Raw genomic sequence first — 15536 nt, 5'->3', positions numbered from 1 at the left:
AATTTGAATAGTAAGCAAGCTCAGTCATCATTGAACAGGGTAGGCAGCTGGAAGGTACTCAAGTCTGCTATCCTAGAGGGGGAGGCCGGAACTAGATGTGGGCCTGGGGAGGATTACAGGTGTACTGGGAACCCAGCCAACATGCCATCCATCCTTGGGGTTCAAATGGTTAAATTTGAAAGGGGATAAGAGAGGTCACTTCCATTCAGCTTCAAAGAAAATGCCACCCCAAAGAGGCGCCCCTCCCACAAGGATGCTCCTGGGAGCACCATGCTCTTCCATTTTTTTTCTGTATCACTAGAAAATACCGAAGGCTGCCCTGCTGGGCTCACAAAATTCATTCATTCAATTTGCCCCTTCACCTGCTCCTCCCCCTTTTCTGGTTCTTGGCACACTGCTTACAATTCTGACCCCAATAATGGGAAAGCAATTTGCTTCGCCTGCCAAACTCTTTGTACAAATACTCAGCTTTCTCAAACGATGGTGGAAAAAAATCCTAAGTAGGCGCTGAATCCACAATCCGTAGACAGTGCCGTGTATACTCTTCACTACAAAATAATGGTGATGATCAAGATTTGCTCCAAAAAGCACCCTGAATACTGCACCTTGTACAAAATATGTACCTTCAGCAATTGTGCATAATTTCTCATTTTGCATACATTATTCTGCTGTTGTTAGTTATGTGAGAGAGACAAAGAACTATGCAGGGCATAAAAGCCCCATTCCAGACCACTGGGAATCAAGCTAGTTCCCCGTTTGTAAGATTTTGATACAAATTGCCTGCAAACTTTTAAGCATATCGTTTGCAGTCCAAATGGGCAGACATGTGGTTTTTAGTGGGGGTTATCTGCGAACTGAATTCTGCACATATTCTATTTTGTGCTTTTTCAGTGCTCCCACAGAGTAACAGTTCAGCACAGAGATACACATGCATGCCTGTGCACAGTCCAATCCCATATGAAAGGCGATGACAGCTTGCAATTTGGCAAGGCGGCTGAACGAAAGGCATTCTGTATCTGCTTCCTGGGAAGGCTGGGCCAAGAAGAAGTAACAGCATATAAACTACTTGGGTCAGAATTACGAACCCACCTTCCGCCATGCTGAAAGAAATGCAACTCCAACTGTGAATTTAATGAAACCGCATAGATTTAGTATAGAATTCATGATGAATGACTGCACACCCTTCCATAGTATATATTCTTTTGTTGTGAAAATGAAACTGGCCTTAGCAATTCAGCCTCTACTATTCATGGAAGCTCCTTGAATTGGATGAAGACAATGCATTAACGAACAGAAAGAAAAAAGCGAGTTACTCTGGATACAGTTGACAGGATGGAGAGTCCCATCTATATCACTCATGCTTGTAAGAGATGCCCCATCCACCTCAACGGAGCGTCCATTCCAAAGAAGTATTCCTCTGTATATGTGAACTGCTTCCTGTGTATCTCAAGAAGTGTGCATGCACACAAAAGCTCATACCAATAACAAACTTAGTTGGTCCTTAAGGTGCTACTGGAAGGAATGCTTTTATTTTGCTTCCTTCCAACAAAGGAAATAGGGGAAGCCAGGTGGAGATTCATTAGGCATGGTTATGCGTCCATTTTGGCTTCCCAGCAAAAAGAACAAGAATGAAACGCAGTGACATGGAACTCTTACCCCTCCAAGAGTCCAATGGCCTGTTGAAATGCCTGTTTAAGAAACCATCTCTTAGTTTTGGAATTCCCAAACTCACCTGCCATTTCCTTTCTACTCCCTTTCTTTCCATGTCTTAAGACTGTAACTGTGCAAATGTTATATGCGGCACATTGCTACTCCAAGCATTCTATAGAAGCCCTACAGAAATACTAAGTAACAGAGATTCATTTACCGTATTTTTCGCTCTATAAGACGCACCAGACCACAAGACGCACCTAGTTTTTCGAGGAGGAAAACAAGAAAAAAATATATTCTGAATCTCAGAAGCCAGAACAGCAAGAGGGATCGCTGTGCAGTGAAAGCAGCAATCCCTCTTGCTGTTCTGGCTTCTGGGATAGCTGCGCAGCCTGCATTCGCTCCATAAGACGCACACACATTTCCCCTTACTTTTTAGGAGGGAAAAAGTGAGTCTTATAGAGCAAAAGATACGGTATTTTTCTGTTCAAGACCTGGCATGAGAATCACTGTCAGGTGGGGCTGCGGCTGACAAAAAGGATGGTAAAGCCCCATAGCCCCTTTCAGAAGTCTACTGTTTCTACAGAATTCAAAGGGAAATAAATTTGTTTAAGCGTGACAGGCTTCTCTTTTACTCCTAATGCCAACTACACCCACCTTGTGCCCAGAGTGGTGTTTTAACATGCACATTTTAATCCCCCTCTCAAACAGGTTATACTACCTTTCCTTGCATTGTATATTTAAAAAAAACCCAAAGAAAATTCACCCAAAGTATCAAAGAAGTGGAAGTTGCACAGAACCCTCACCAAGAATCTAAACACAACACTTTAAAAGAATGGCACCTGAGGAACTACTCAACTTCTACAGATTCCCAGTCCACATGAGGCTGTCCAATAACAGGAAGAAGAGGGTCTTCTTCACACAAGCAGTTTTGGAATCCACAACCAAAAGATGTGGCAACCATCACCAGCAGACATGGGTTTGAAAATAGGTATTTCCATTGAAGAATAGACTTATTAGCCATGGCAGCTAAATAGAACTTACATGTTCAGAGCTAAATAGAACTTACATGTTCAGAGCGTACTTGGATGTTGGATGCCACTCAACTGTGCTGCTTGTGAGCTCCCAGAAACTGGCCACTGCTGCAAAAAGAATGCTGGTATTGATGGACTTTGGTCCAATTCAGCAAGGCCATTTTAAGCACCATCAATACCTTCTGCAATTTGGAAAAAAGCAGCATTTTCTCCAGTTCCAGTGGCGATTCCATTGCATGTAACGCTGAGCTCTCTAAAAGGAAGCACACAGCAGTTTACATAGGTTGTAATGCAGACTCCTACCCGGGAAACTTCAAAGGCCAGAACTACCTTGATTCATCACTTAGATTTCTACCCTCTTCTGGGCCAGTTATCTAATAATTTGATTTCAGAATTGATGTTGAGCTTTACTAACTTCCTGGTGTCAAAAGCCAGCCCTCATGGCTAGGTAGATATCAGCCTGACAATTTTGCAGACGCATCAAAAGCTTGTTTATGGCATTTTAAATGTTAGCTATACCAAACAACCAAGTTGCCAAGCTTGTTCTCTCTTTGCACTGTATGATAATCACTATCAGTTTTAATCCATTCAATTACATTTGTTAAATGAGAACAAATAATCCTGTTTTCTGACTCTTGATCAAAAATTGAAATATGTCAAAATCCACTGTGTTCCTTTGCAATTTACTGTATAAATGGAATCTTTTATAAATACAATTCTTGCTCACTGGAAATACTCCTATATTTAGGATGCTCGCCCTGCTAATCATATCCACAAGGCCATGCTGCACAAATTTAGCCTTAATGCTGGTTTCCAAACACCAATTGCCTACACCTGCTTAAAACCCACAGAAGGGAGGGCAAATCTTTCAGAACGAAGTCCCTGCTGTTACTTCAGTGTGCCTTCGGTGTGCCTTCCAACACAGCAAGGCTATGAAGTTATAAAATCTGCCTGGAATCATTGTGGGAGGGAAACCTTTGCCAAAGAGTGTGGGAGTCTTGCCAGCATTTGCTGTAGAGTTTAAACTTCAATTTTAAGAGGGGGAAATAATACTGTACACCACCAGCAGCTTTCAAATGATTTAATAAAAGGATATTTACATAACAAGAGTAACTTCACTCTGATCTAAGAGGTCCCTACATACAGATGATCCCACAAAAGCAGTAGCATCTCTGGAACTTAATCCAAGCACTGATAGGCTGCTGACAGAAAGAGAGAGAAAAAGGACAAAGGAAGCAGCTTTAGATCAGGTTGTATCATTGGTCCATCTAGCTTAGTAATGTCTATATTGGCTGCGTTCATTAAGTTATGGTTTGTTTTTAACCATGGTTTCTTCAACAAATCACAAGTCAGTTCACAGACAAGCAAACAAACAGAGGCTTCACACTGTAGTTTGTTGACAGAAAGCAAACCATGGGTAGTGTGCAGGCTTGATTCAAATAAATCATAGTTAGACTAAACAAACCAAGACTTAGTATTACGTGAAAACCATGCCACTGACTGGCAATATCTCTCCAGGGTTTCAGGTTGGCATCTTTCCCAGTCCTGCCTGGATATGCCAGGGACTGGACCTTGGAACAAAGAAGGGTTGCCGTTTAGCTTGCATGACATTTTTTTTAAAAGCATCAGACAAACTCATGGACAAATTACTATCAGTAATTATTTGCCATGATAGATATATGGAACTTCCATATACTTGGGCAGTATTCTGCTGAATACCAGGTAGTAAGGGACAGACAACAGGGGAAATCTCCCTCTACTTTATGTTCTGCTTCTGAGCTCTCAGAGGTTTGTGATTGGCCCTGACTAGATTAGGTATGACCAAGCAAAGAATTTGCAAATTCCTAAATTACGGTACTTGTTCTCCAGAAATTCCATACTGAACCAGGTTTCTGGACCAGGCTCATGATGATGGTGATACATCTCATGTACTGAAGGTTGTTTCGCCACCCCCCAATAAATCATTGGACTCACTTGATGAACACAACCAAGTGAGATGGATGCAGGTAGAATCAAGGAAAGTAGCCTTGCTTTTGCCAGAATTTTACTAGCATTTTTAAGATTAAAAATAAAGAGGGCAGTGGTTTGTTTGAAAGACTCGGTGCCATTTTAAAGAATGAGACAAGGCATACTAAGCTTTGCCTCTGGGTGACTCCAGCTGGCTGCAAGATGCAGCTGACAAGGCATGGTCTCTGCTGCAACAGCAGTTTGATAGCCAACCTTTTTACTGTAACTGTTATCCACATTAAGAGAGAGAGAGAGAGATACAGAGAAATGTGAAGGGTTTGTTGCCTTATAGCTCACAGTAGCTTTCCATGAGACTGAGGTCCACCCTTTCTTTAAAATTATCTGTTCTTGCTAGCAGCAAGCAAACTGCTCTTCTCAAACAGAAGCAACACGCTGAGCATCTCTTCACTCAGCACACTAATGTGCCCTTATGTCTGACCTGAATGACGAACTGCTATGCCATAACCAGCTCAGCACTGAGGCTTCAGACTAAAGATCACAGACATTACCAACAGGACTGGAAAATTCCAATTCCTAGGCATCAGAATAAAAGTGCATAGTCACCTGTTACCCACAACTTTTGTAGCTACGATTTGTATAGTACTTTAGAAAGTACGACGTGTTTCCCACACAAAACAACTTCAGTAACCCTTAGAAACCCACTCCAACCCTTAAGCTGGGTGAGCATTATTATCCCAAACTGTTGCCTGGGAGCAGGATGATTGTCTAAGGCAACCTAACCCATCCCATGAAACTCGCCAGATTTGTATCTGCAAATTTCTATGTCAGTTTTCTGGACACGTTACTCATTGCCAGAGCAACTGAAGTTCAATTTACAACCTAGGTTTTTTGTTGTTTTATTAGGCTAGCCAGTGGTGTCCAAAATTTTCAGAGGGCCAGATTTGATGAAGTGGAGGGCCGGCCAAAGTTGACCTTTTGCTTGCTCTTCTTTTAGGGTTGAAGTTGTCAAGGGTTTGGGGGGATTTTACCCTAGGAAATAAACTGCCACAGGGGCCGGATTAAACTGACCAGCGGGCCAGATTAGGCCTCCGAAACAGACTTTGGACATGCCTGGGCTAAGGAGTCAAATTAAGTGCTCATGGCCAAGCCAAGCAGCCATCAGAAACTGATTCAGAGAATGCTGCAATGTACGAGGCTTGTTTATGTTTAAATATGAGCCACTCCGCATAAATTCAAATATTTCAACACTAACCACGTTGATGAAGCACAGACATGCAAAGAAGGTAGGTTGTTTCAGATGGCTGGCACTCTGGAAAGAGCCGCTCTCACACTGATAGTAACCAGGCTGGGATGAGGAGCTGTGATGTAGCTTCTGCCACATGCACAAGGAGAACAAAAGGGAAGTTGGACTGTGCTTTCACAGTGCAGGCCACAGCATATTTAAACAGACTTTGACTACAAGAGAACATCCTGTGGTATTTCATGGTTGATAAGGAGAAATAAAATCTTCAGGGCTCATTTAATAATTGCTGGAAATGTTTTGATCCCATGGGGCCAATTTTACACGCCTAAGGTGGAAGAGCCTTTGTTGAAGTAAGTTCTTTAAATGTTTTGAAGGCTATTTATAAAATGACATGAGTAAAACTGTTGTTAGATTGTGAAGTTATTCCATTCAACTGCTAGGACAACATAATTAACGAAGAAAAAAAAGAACTTGACCGAAAGTCCACTTGTTGTAAAAAAAAGAAAAAAGGGGGGGAAAGGATACTAGAAATCATAAAAACAACTAGAATGGATACAAAAAAGCAAAGTTACTATACTAGTGAAAATGATCACCTTAATTTACACTTGAGGACAACTTGGCAAACAGTGACAATGCATCTGATTAAAGGGGCTTGAGCCCCAAGAACTTTTTATTACAAGAGAGTTCCAAATCTTTAAGGCACCACAAAACTCTGATGTTTCTGCTAGTAATCATTTTCTAAAGATTTCGGCCTTAAGGAAATGAAAATTCTGGAGACTGCTTAGTCATGCATTTTTGGCTTCATAAGCATCACACTATGCAAAAATAAAAATCTGTTAAGATGTAAAGGTAAAACTTAACTTGTCCACGCTACTTTATATAAAAGGTAAAGGTAAAGGTCTTGGAAGAGATTCTTGAGAGTCCCATGGACTGCAAGAAGATCAAACCTCTCCATTCTGAAGGAAATCAGCCCTGAGTGCTCACTGGAAGGACAGATCCTGAAGCTGAGGCTCCAATACTTTGGCCACCTCATGAGAAGAGAAGACTCCCTGGAAAAGACCCTGATGTTGGGAAAGATTGAGGGTACAAGGAGAAGGGGATGACAGAGGACGAGATGGTTGGACAGTGTTCTCAAAGCTACCAGCATGAGTTTGACCAAACTGCGGGAGGCAGTGGAAGACAGGAGTGCCTGGCGTGCTCTGGTCCATGGGGTCACGAAGAGTCGGACACGACTAAACAACAACAACAAAAGGTAAAGGACCCCTGGATGGTTAAATCCAGTCAAAGGTGACTATGGGGTGTGGCGCTCATCTCGCTTTTCAGGCCAAGGGAGCCAGAGTTTGTCCCCAGACAGCTTTCCAGGTCATGTGGCCAGCATGACTAAACTGATTCTGGAGCAACAGGGCTGTCACGAGTGCCAGAGAGCACGGAAACACCATTTACCTTCCCGCCGCAGCAGTACCGATTTATCTACTCATGCTGGTATGCTTTCAAACTGCTAGACTGGCAGGAGCTGGGACAAAGCAATGGGAGCTTAGCCCATACCGCAGATTCAAACTGCCAACCTTCTGATTGGCAAGCCCAAGAGGCTCAGTGGTTTAGACCACAGCACCACCCACAGCCCTGCTGCTTTATATGAGGAAAGGGGGTGTGTGAAATCTAGAAAAACAGAGAGGCACAAACATGATGGTATCAGCAACTTTTTTTAAAAAAAAAGACACAGAAGTACATTACATCAGGAGATGACTGAGCAGGTGGTGGGGGAGGATATCAGAAACTTTCTGCTGATATCCTGAAGTGTGTTTGTGAGGAATAAGTGTTTCCTCATTTGTGAAGTGGGACACTAGTGGGACACTAATATGTTTTATCGCTGTATCCGGAGCAAGCAAGGGAGGCAGAACTGCGACTTAAATGAAGGAAGTAAAAGTAATTTCACTTTCAAATCCCCTTTGTGCAGCCAGTAAAAACAAAATAAGTGAACGCCAACAACGTTATGTGGATATGTTTTCACTGTTGACAGTGATAATTATTCAGGACTGGTCTATCCACACAGTAGAATCAGATTAATAAAATCCCTTAATCATCAATGGGTTTTGCCTTTAATTTATTGTGGATTCTGAATAACCCGCTGTTTACCTAAGAGATTACAATTTGGAGACTGACGGGTTTTGCTGCAAGATAACCGCATGGCCCTACAAACCAAATCACCAACAGCTCAAATCAGGGCAGTTAATAAATGAAAGTTCAAGATGGACTTCTGTCCTGAAGCGTATCATGTTTACATTGGGAATATGTCTCACTTGTTTTGGTAGATCTCACTTCCAAATACTTGGGCTACAGAAGGGCCACGGGGCTATGCAAGGGACAACCAAATTGTTTCTTCTGGAACCAGCAACAACATGCCTTAGCAAAAAGCTTTATTGCACATAGAAGCAACCCAGTCAGATGGGCAGGCTACAAATAAATGATGATGATGATGATGATGATAATAATAATAATAATAATACAAGGCAAGTCACATTTCTAGCAAACCATGTCAGTAAGGTAGACAATCTTCACTGGGCTGTCGCTTGTGACTGGGAATTTGGACTACCTACTAGACAGAAGAATCCGAACACCTAGCATGCACACTGACAAGCATGGTCACTTGGAGGTCCCGTTCCCCCCCCCCCCCAGCTGCTATTATGTCTTTTTTATATATAATTTATTTATTTGATTTTACAAATTAAAATTTACATTCATAACCAGAAATAAAGAGAAATACACAAAGATTCCCCCAAATCTTTGGACTTCCCTCCACCTCTCCATGGGTTCCGTTACTAATCCTTTTCCTCTGCATATTTTAAGTCACTCCATTTTTTTAAATACTCCACTATATCCATCGTTCTTGTTACATTACAAGTGTTTTTAAAAACCTGCGAAAGAGTTCAACTGCTTACAGTGGTCTCCTAGATAAACTATAAATTTCCCTCATTCTTTATTGAAATTTTGGTCCTCCCAGTTTCTGATTTTCCCAGTCATTTTCGCCATCTCTGCATAGTCTGTCAGCTTAGTCTGCCATTCTTCTCTGGCAGGGATTTTGTCTTCCTTCCATCTCTGGGCTAAGAGATGTAGGAGATTCTTACATGCCATAGACAACCAGGTGAATTTACATTTACAGAATAGGTAAAATTATACTCGGTGCAATCAGGTCCTTTTACTCTCTGCAGGTATAGACAACACAGTGCTGTAACACTGACAAAAAAAATTAAAGACCCTGATGCAGAAGTTTTAGCAGCTTGCAGCAGAAATAGCACACTCTGCTTGAGGAATTAAGTTAACTAACACTTCAAGCTAAGGAGAGCAGTTCCTGAGCAGCAGTGGAGTCAGGTTCCTTTGCATCTTTAATGGAGTATGCAATTACATGCCATCTTGTCTTGCAATAGAGTTAAACTGCTGAGAACATCCATACATTTTTAGGGCTGAACAGATCATCCTCATCCGCAGTGGAATTTGTAAGCAGTATCCATTTAAAGACCGAGGGCTACTGCAAAAAAGCTCCTGGAGACTGAATTGGCCTTAAGAGTGAGGTATAAAAGCCATCTGAATTACCTCCAATATGACTGTGGTCTCCAGAGCAGCAAGCAACATAAATATGTGATAAAATAAAATGAACAGCTTACTCAAGTTCTGCTGCTAACTAGTTATCATCATTTACATTTTCACCGTCCCTCTTATATTCTTCACAATTTTTGCTCCTCCCTAATCATATCCCCATTTCAGCAATGGAAGGGAAATGAGGGCAAAATTGAATTATTTGCTGGCAAATCAATCCTGCGTTAATGATTCAGCAGGGATCTGTTCCCAGGTCTCACAGGTAGAAGCCCAATGTTGAAAAAACAAAGTGTCCAGAAGATAAAAATATACAATAATGTACTAACATTTTAATGTGGCATTCATTATGATGAAGCATAGGGGGATTGATTAGCTGTGGTTGGGCAGTCAGAGGGGCTTCTGGGTTGCTACTGGATCAGCTGCTGTGATCCTGCTTAGGTGCTCAGATAATAAACCTTAATAGCATAGGCAGTCAGGACACAACAAAGACAGACTAAGCCTAGGAATGGAAAAGGCAGGAATTAGAAAAATGTAGGCTATGGAGGTTCCTAGGAAAGGTTGTTGAAACAAGGGAATGGTCCAAACCAATACAAAGAGGACAAGACCAAAGGGAGGGTGGGACAGTCAGAGAGGGGAACAGAAAGGTACCAGGAGTTTGCATATAGAATTAAAATATTAAAGCCAGGTTTTTAGAAACCCTCTATTAAATGTCTTTGAACAGAAGTGGACAACTCATGATTTCGGTGCTAGAAAAGATTATTTTTGTGTAGAGAAGACATGTAAATAGCCATTTGTGATTCACTGACTTCATGACACTAACACAACTTCATGAAGCGAAGTTGAGTTTTCACCAGAAAACACAGCAACTTAACATATCAATGTAAGCTGAAAGAACTGCAGAAGAGTTCGTTTTAACTAGTAATGGGTCCCTCTTTTAATACCCATGCTAGTTCTTCATTGGTTTTCTTGTAAAACTTCAAACTCCTAGATCTCCAAATCTTCACCTCTGCCTAATTCACTTTCTCCACCTTGCCAACCAATTAGCCCTCATACTGTGTCCTACCCTCTCACACCTGCCTTTGTGCTATGTTCTCCTCCTGCATCTGGCAACACACTGGCTTTTCTACCTTCAAATAAATATCCTTACTATGTCTGCAAAGTCTCCCTCCTACCAGTTCACCACCCCTTGCCTCACTTTATCCTCTCCTGCTCTCTGGACAGAGATCAGATACAGAACACAAAATTAACAGCTACCTCTGGTACACATCAAAAAGCAATAGGGGAACTAAATACTTTCCCCAAAGCACCATGGACTGTCTGATCAGGTGGTCTGTAGAGCTGCTGCACTAGTCAGGACATAGGAAAACCACTCCTAGGAAGGCTTACTGTTACAAAGTTGTGTTTTTGTGCTAAAAGCAACTTTTTAATAGTCTCTGTATGCCACCTATTCACAACTCCTAAGAAAATTAAAAATTGGTAAGAAAGAATACACCACAATTAAAACCAATCAGATAATACGTTGAAACCATATGCAAGGTTTTGCAATTGAAGAAGGCCCTCTGCCCAAGTCTCACCAGCTTCATGAAGTTAAGAAGGAATCAGGTTTGAAAACTGCCATTCGTCTGACTGACTGCGCTAAATAAACATTACCTTTGTATATCAGAATAGATATTGGGGGTAGGGGATTCTACTTCTTTCAGGCCATCTATTTTGAAACATGGAACCCACCCTTCCTTGCAAAGCTTGGACTCCTAGCAGTCTTAAAATGATGAAAGTTAATCTGCCATGGGACTAAGATATGGGAAACCCTTTCAAGGGCAGGAGGCTGAGTTGCATGACTTTCAGATCCTCTCTGTCCTGTGACTCCACATATCTTATTAGCTTCTTTCAAAACAGTACAGAAGTAATGAATTCGTATTAGTTCTTCACTGTTGGCAAAAGGAAATCTGGACTTTTCTGTTATCAAGACAGTTAACCATATATTTATTCTTTTCTGTGAAATATTTCTTCAGAGTGGCCACAAGAGGTTGAACGCGGAAAGAGCAAAAAGTAATTAGAAAACTGAAGTAGTTCATATGGGAAGAAAGCAATGCATTTACTCAATTCTGTTTGTGGGAATTTGGCCCCAAAAGAAGAGAATGAATTCAGAAGCCACAGGTAGGAGACACAGAATCCTAAGTGGATAGGAAAGAGTTAAGTTTCAGGAAAGGCCTCTAGACAAAACAACAGAAAAGCTTAACAGACATAACAAGCAGACCCAGAAAGCATTACAGAAGTCTAGATGTAAGTGACAACTTGAATTTCTATTTTAAAGTTATCATTTAAAATGGTAATACAGTACAAAGTTAGATGCTTGTACTACATGGGGGCTACTAACATGAGTTTGACCAAATGCGGGATGTCCTGGCGTGCTCTGGTCCATTGGGTCACAAAGAGTCGGACACAACTAAACAACTAAACAACAACTACATTGGGGGGATCAATATTACTGGCATTCAATTTTTAGATACTTCTATGTGCTCAAGCTGTGCACCCAGGTTTTTCTGAGCTCTTTTTACAATATAATTAGTGCATTACTTTTATTATACAAGTAGTGCCTATGTAAGAGCATAGGAATATCCTTTCTGGATCAGACAAGAAGTCTATCAAGTCTACCACTCTCAATAAGTCTACCAGCTGCCTCTCCCAAGGATGTGGAAAGAGCCGCTCCCTGTTTGCACTCATCCTCTGACAGAATTATACAACCCCTAATAGCTGCTGGTAAAGCTATCTAATCTTCTTCTTTAATAGCCTTCTAAGCTAGTAGTCATAAAATCATGTGGCAATTAATAGAGGGCACAAGGTGAGGCATTTCAGAGTCCTAGATTCTTAACAACACTGAACAGCCAACTGCTGGCATTAAACTGGGGTTAAAGTACTGGGGTGAAGACAGATGTATTGGGACCATTGATTTCTAACAACACATTCCAGTATGCAAAATGCTTTATCGTTTCTGGCTTATTTCTCTTCATGACAGGTGTGGCAGGGTACAAGGAGGAGAGGGGTTGAAAGTCAGATCCACCTACAGTTATCGGAGGAAGGGAAGGAAATCAAATGAAATACCGACAGGCCACACAACTACAAGAGACAGGGAAAGAAAGAGAAACAACTTGAATTTTGGGAGGGAAAAGTACATACTGTAGCCTTAATCTATGCAAAGGAGTGTGTGGGGTTTTAGAGGGACGTAAGAAATTGTTTTGCATTGGAAAATAGGGAGAATGCAGAGGGCAAATGGGATCAGATCTACCTGGAGGGAGGGAGCATGCAGTCAAAGCATGTCTACTTTGAAGTTCCGTATTTTTCGCTCTATAAGACGCACCAGACCACAAGACGCACCTAGTTTTTGGAGGAGGAAAACAAGAACAAAATATTCTGAATTTCAGAAGCCAGAACAGCAAGAGGGATCACGATGCAGTGAAAGCAGCAATCCCTCTTGCTGTTCTGGCTTGTGGGATAGCTGCGCAGCCTGCATTCGCTCCATAAGACGCACACACATTTCCCCTTACTTTTTAGGAGGGAAAAAGTGAGTCTTATAGAGCAAAAAATACGGTAATCTCCAATTTATTCAATGGGACTTGTTTGCTAGTAAACTGATAAGGGGTTACATCCTAATAGTAACAGGAGGAGAGGAGGAGAAATGATATGGAGAAGGAGGAAGTGTATAGGGACCTTAGGAAAATGAGAGGGTGGGGGATCTATGCAGTTATCCTAAATAGATAAGATAAGAAGACTAGGAGGAAGGGTTCTGTCCAAAGTTAGGGAATGGGCAGGCTGTTATTATCATTACATTATTATTATTATCTATTTGTATACTGCCCAATACCTGCAGGTCTCAGGGGGGTTCACAGGAGGAAATCATGATATAGAAACACTAAATACATAATCAAAAGGAAAATGAAAACCCAATAACACCCCCCCCAAAAAAACCCCACATTTTAAAAGAGCGTTGGATGTCACATTCCAGTTATGCACTTGCCTCCTTTACCTTTCAGATCCTCTGACACAAACCCAGGTAACCATCATTTTTAAAAAGCCATCGGGGGAGAAGGCTGGGCTTCCAAGACTCTCTTTCTTTTGCAGAGGTTCTACTAACTTATTCCAGTATCCTCCATTAGAAGGGAAACCTATGAACAAGTACGCTTGAGAAATGCCCCCCGCCCGCCAAGGGATGTAGTAACGCAGAAAGCGCGTAGGAGAAAATCAGGGATTGGAGGGGGGGGAGGAAAAGGAAGAGGAGCGGAGCCACGAGGCGGGGGGGGGGGGGAATCCGAAACAGACCCACGTGGAAAGCGAGAGGGCAGGAGAGGGGCGAGGAGGAGGTTTCCATGGAGACAGAGGAAGAGGCGCGCGATCAGCGCAGGGAGGGAAGGTGGGCGGGGCCAGCCCATGTGCCGAGGGGGCGGGACGCAGCGTTCCCTGAGAAGCGAGCCAATCAGGAGCGAGCGCAGCTCACACACTGAGGGGGGGTGGCGGTTGGTTGCGCGCGCGGCGGGGGGGGGCGGTTGTGAGGGAAGGGTTTCCCCCCCCTTTCCTCCCCTCTCCCCCCTTCCCACGTTTAACGGATAATACTCACCGCACTGCCCCCCTCCCCCGAAGCTGAGGGGAGGGACCGATGTGGGGCGGCGGCAGCAGCGGCAGCGCCCGCAGGGACCAGGCTGAGGAGGCGGCTGAGGAGACGACAACCGCCGCCGGGCGTGCGTCACGCGCGTGCGCGCGGCCCCCCCCGCCCACTCCGCGCAGTGACCCGGATGTACCGGGCTAGGCAGGGCGGGCTCGCTGTGGAAGCGGCGGCGGCAACGGGTCGCCGGCGGCAGCCGACGCTACTGCGCATGCTCGCTCGGCGCGGCAACCTAAAACATAAAAAAGAAACGCGCCCGCAGGTGATCTTTATGTTTCTCGGCTCGGGCGGGCGGGATTAGTCCCTCTAATCCGTTTTCTCTTAAAAGCGGTTAAATCTCGGGATGATTTCGGGAGGGAATCGCAAGGGGCTTTCCACACACCCCCTCCAACACCTTATTAAAACGGAGAGGATTTGAACGATATGGTTAAAATTAATATTTATGCACTGCCTAAAGAACAGCTAATTTTTTTAAAAAATCATTTTAAAAAATCCATTGAAACATTAATATAATTAAAACTGTGCGCGTGGGTAAATCTTTGTATCTAGATCTTGCATTTATAGCTTCAATTTTCCCTCTTTCCAAATGGTTTGGAGAAGACGCACGTGTGTTCCTGTGCCTGTGCAGAGAGCACATGGCAAAAGCTGGCATAGTCTCCTGGGTTGCCAGCATCTTCCAGCCTCGAACCTCCTTCATGGCATGTTCCGAGGAGAAGTGCTAGCCATGATTGGTTTAGTTTTGGAAAAGGAGGTAACATGGAAAAACAAAACAAAAAACCTCACTCCCTGAGGATATTGACATGCCAGGCAAACTTCCCCAGCTAGACCCCTCGCCTGCTTCTTCTGGGCAGCCACCCATCCGCTTGAAGATGCATTGCTCCTTTTGCCACCTGAAGTCACAAGACTAACCCCAACAAGTAATAATAATAATAATTTATTATTTATACCCTGCCCATGTGGCTGAGTTTCCCCCAGCCACTCTGGGCGGCTTCCAACAAAATATTAAAATATAGCAATGCATCTAACATTAAAAGCTTCCCTAAACAGGGCTGTCTTCAGATGTCTTCTAAAAGTCTGGTAGTTGTTCCCTTTGACATCTGGTGCCCTCAATCTTTCCCAAGATCAGGGTCTTTTCCAGGGAGTCTTCTCTTCTCATGAGGTGGCCAAAGTACTGGAGCCTCAGCTTCACGATCTGTCCTTCCAGTGAGCACTCAGGGCTGATTTCCTTCAGAAAGGAGAGGTTTGATCTTCTTGCAGTCCATGGGACTCTCAAGAGTCTCCTCCAGCACCATAATTCAAAAGCATCAATTCTTCAGCGATCAGCCTTCTTTATGGTCTGCTCTCACTTCCATACATCACTACTGGGAAAACCATAGCTTTAACTATACGG

General features: G+C 43.0%; 1 protein-coding gene across 3 annotated transcripts in view; it reads right to left on the bottom strand.

Moving 5' to 3' along the window:
* The window catches only part of CYRIB (CYFIP related Rac1 interactor B), a 56136-nt gene extending 41763 nt beyond the window's left edge, over positions 1 to 14373 (bottom strand). Inside the window, exon 1 of one of the 3 annotated variants that reach the window (XM_083450687.1) lies at positions 14102 to 14373. The gene's annotated coding sequence lies outside the window, so the exon portion shown is untranslated. Of the gene's footprint in view, positions 1 to 5904; positions 6020 to 13504; positions 13711 to 14101 lie in introns of those variants that run through there. The other 2 variants (XM_083450688.1, XM_083450689.1) reach the window with 2 other exon arrangements.
* Positions 14374 to 15536: the final 1163 nt, after the last annotated feature.

Source organism: Podarcis tiliguerta, assembly GCF_965153285.1.
Source record: "Podarcis tiliguerta genome assembly, chromosome: 7".
NCBI classification, from domain to species: Eukaryota; Metazoa; Chordata; class Lepidosauria; order Squamata; family Lacertidae; genus Podarcis; species Podarcis tiliguerta.
The sequence above is the reverse complement of the archived record's forward strand: the minus strand, read 5'-3'. Positions and strand labels throughout refer to the sequence as shown.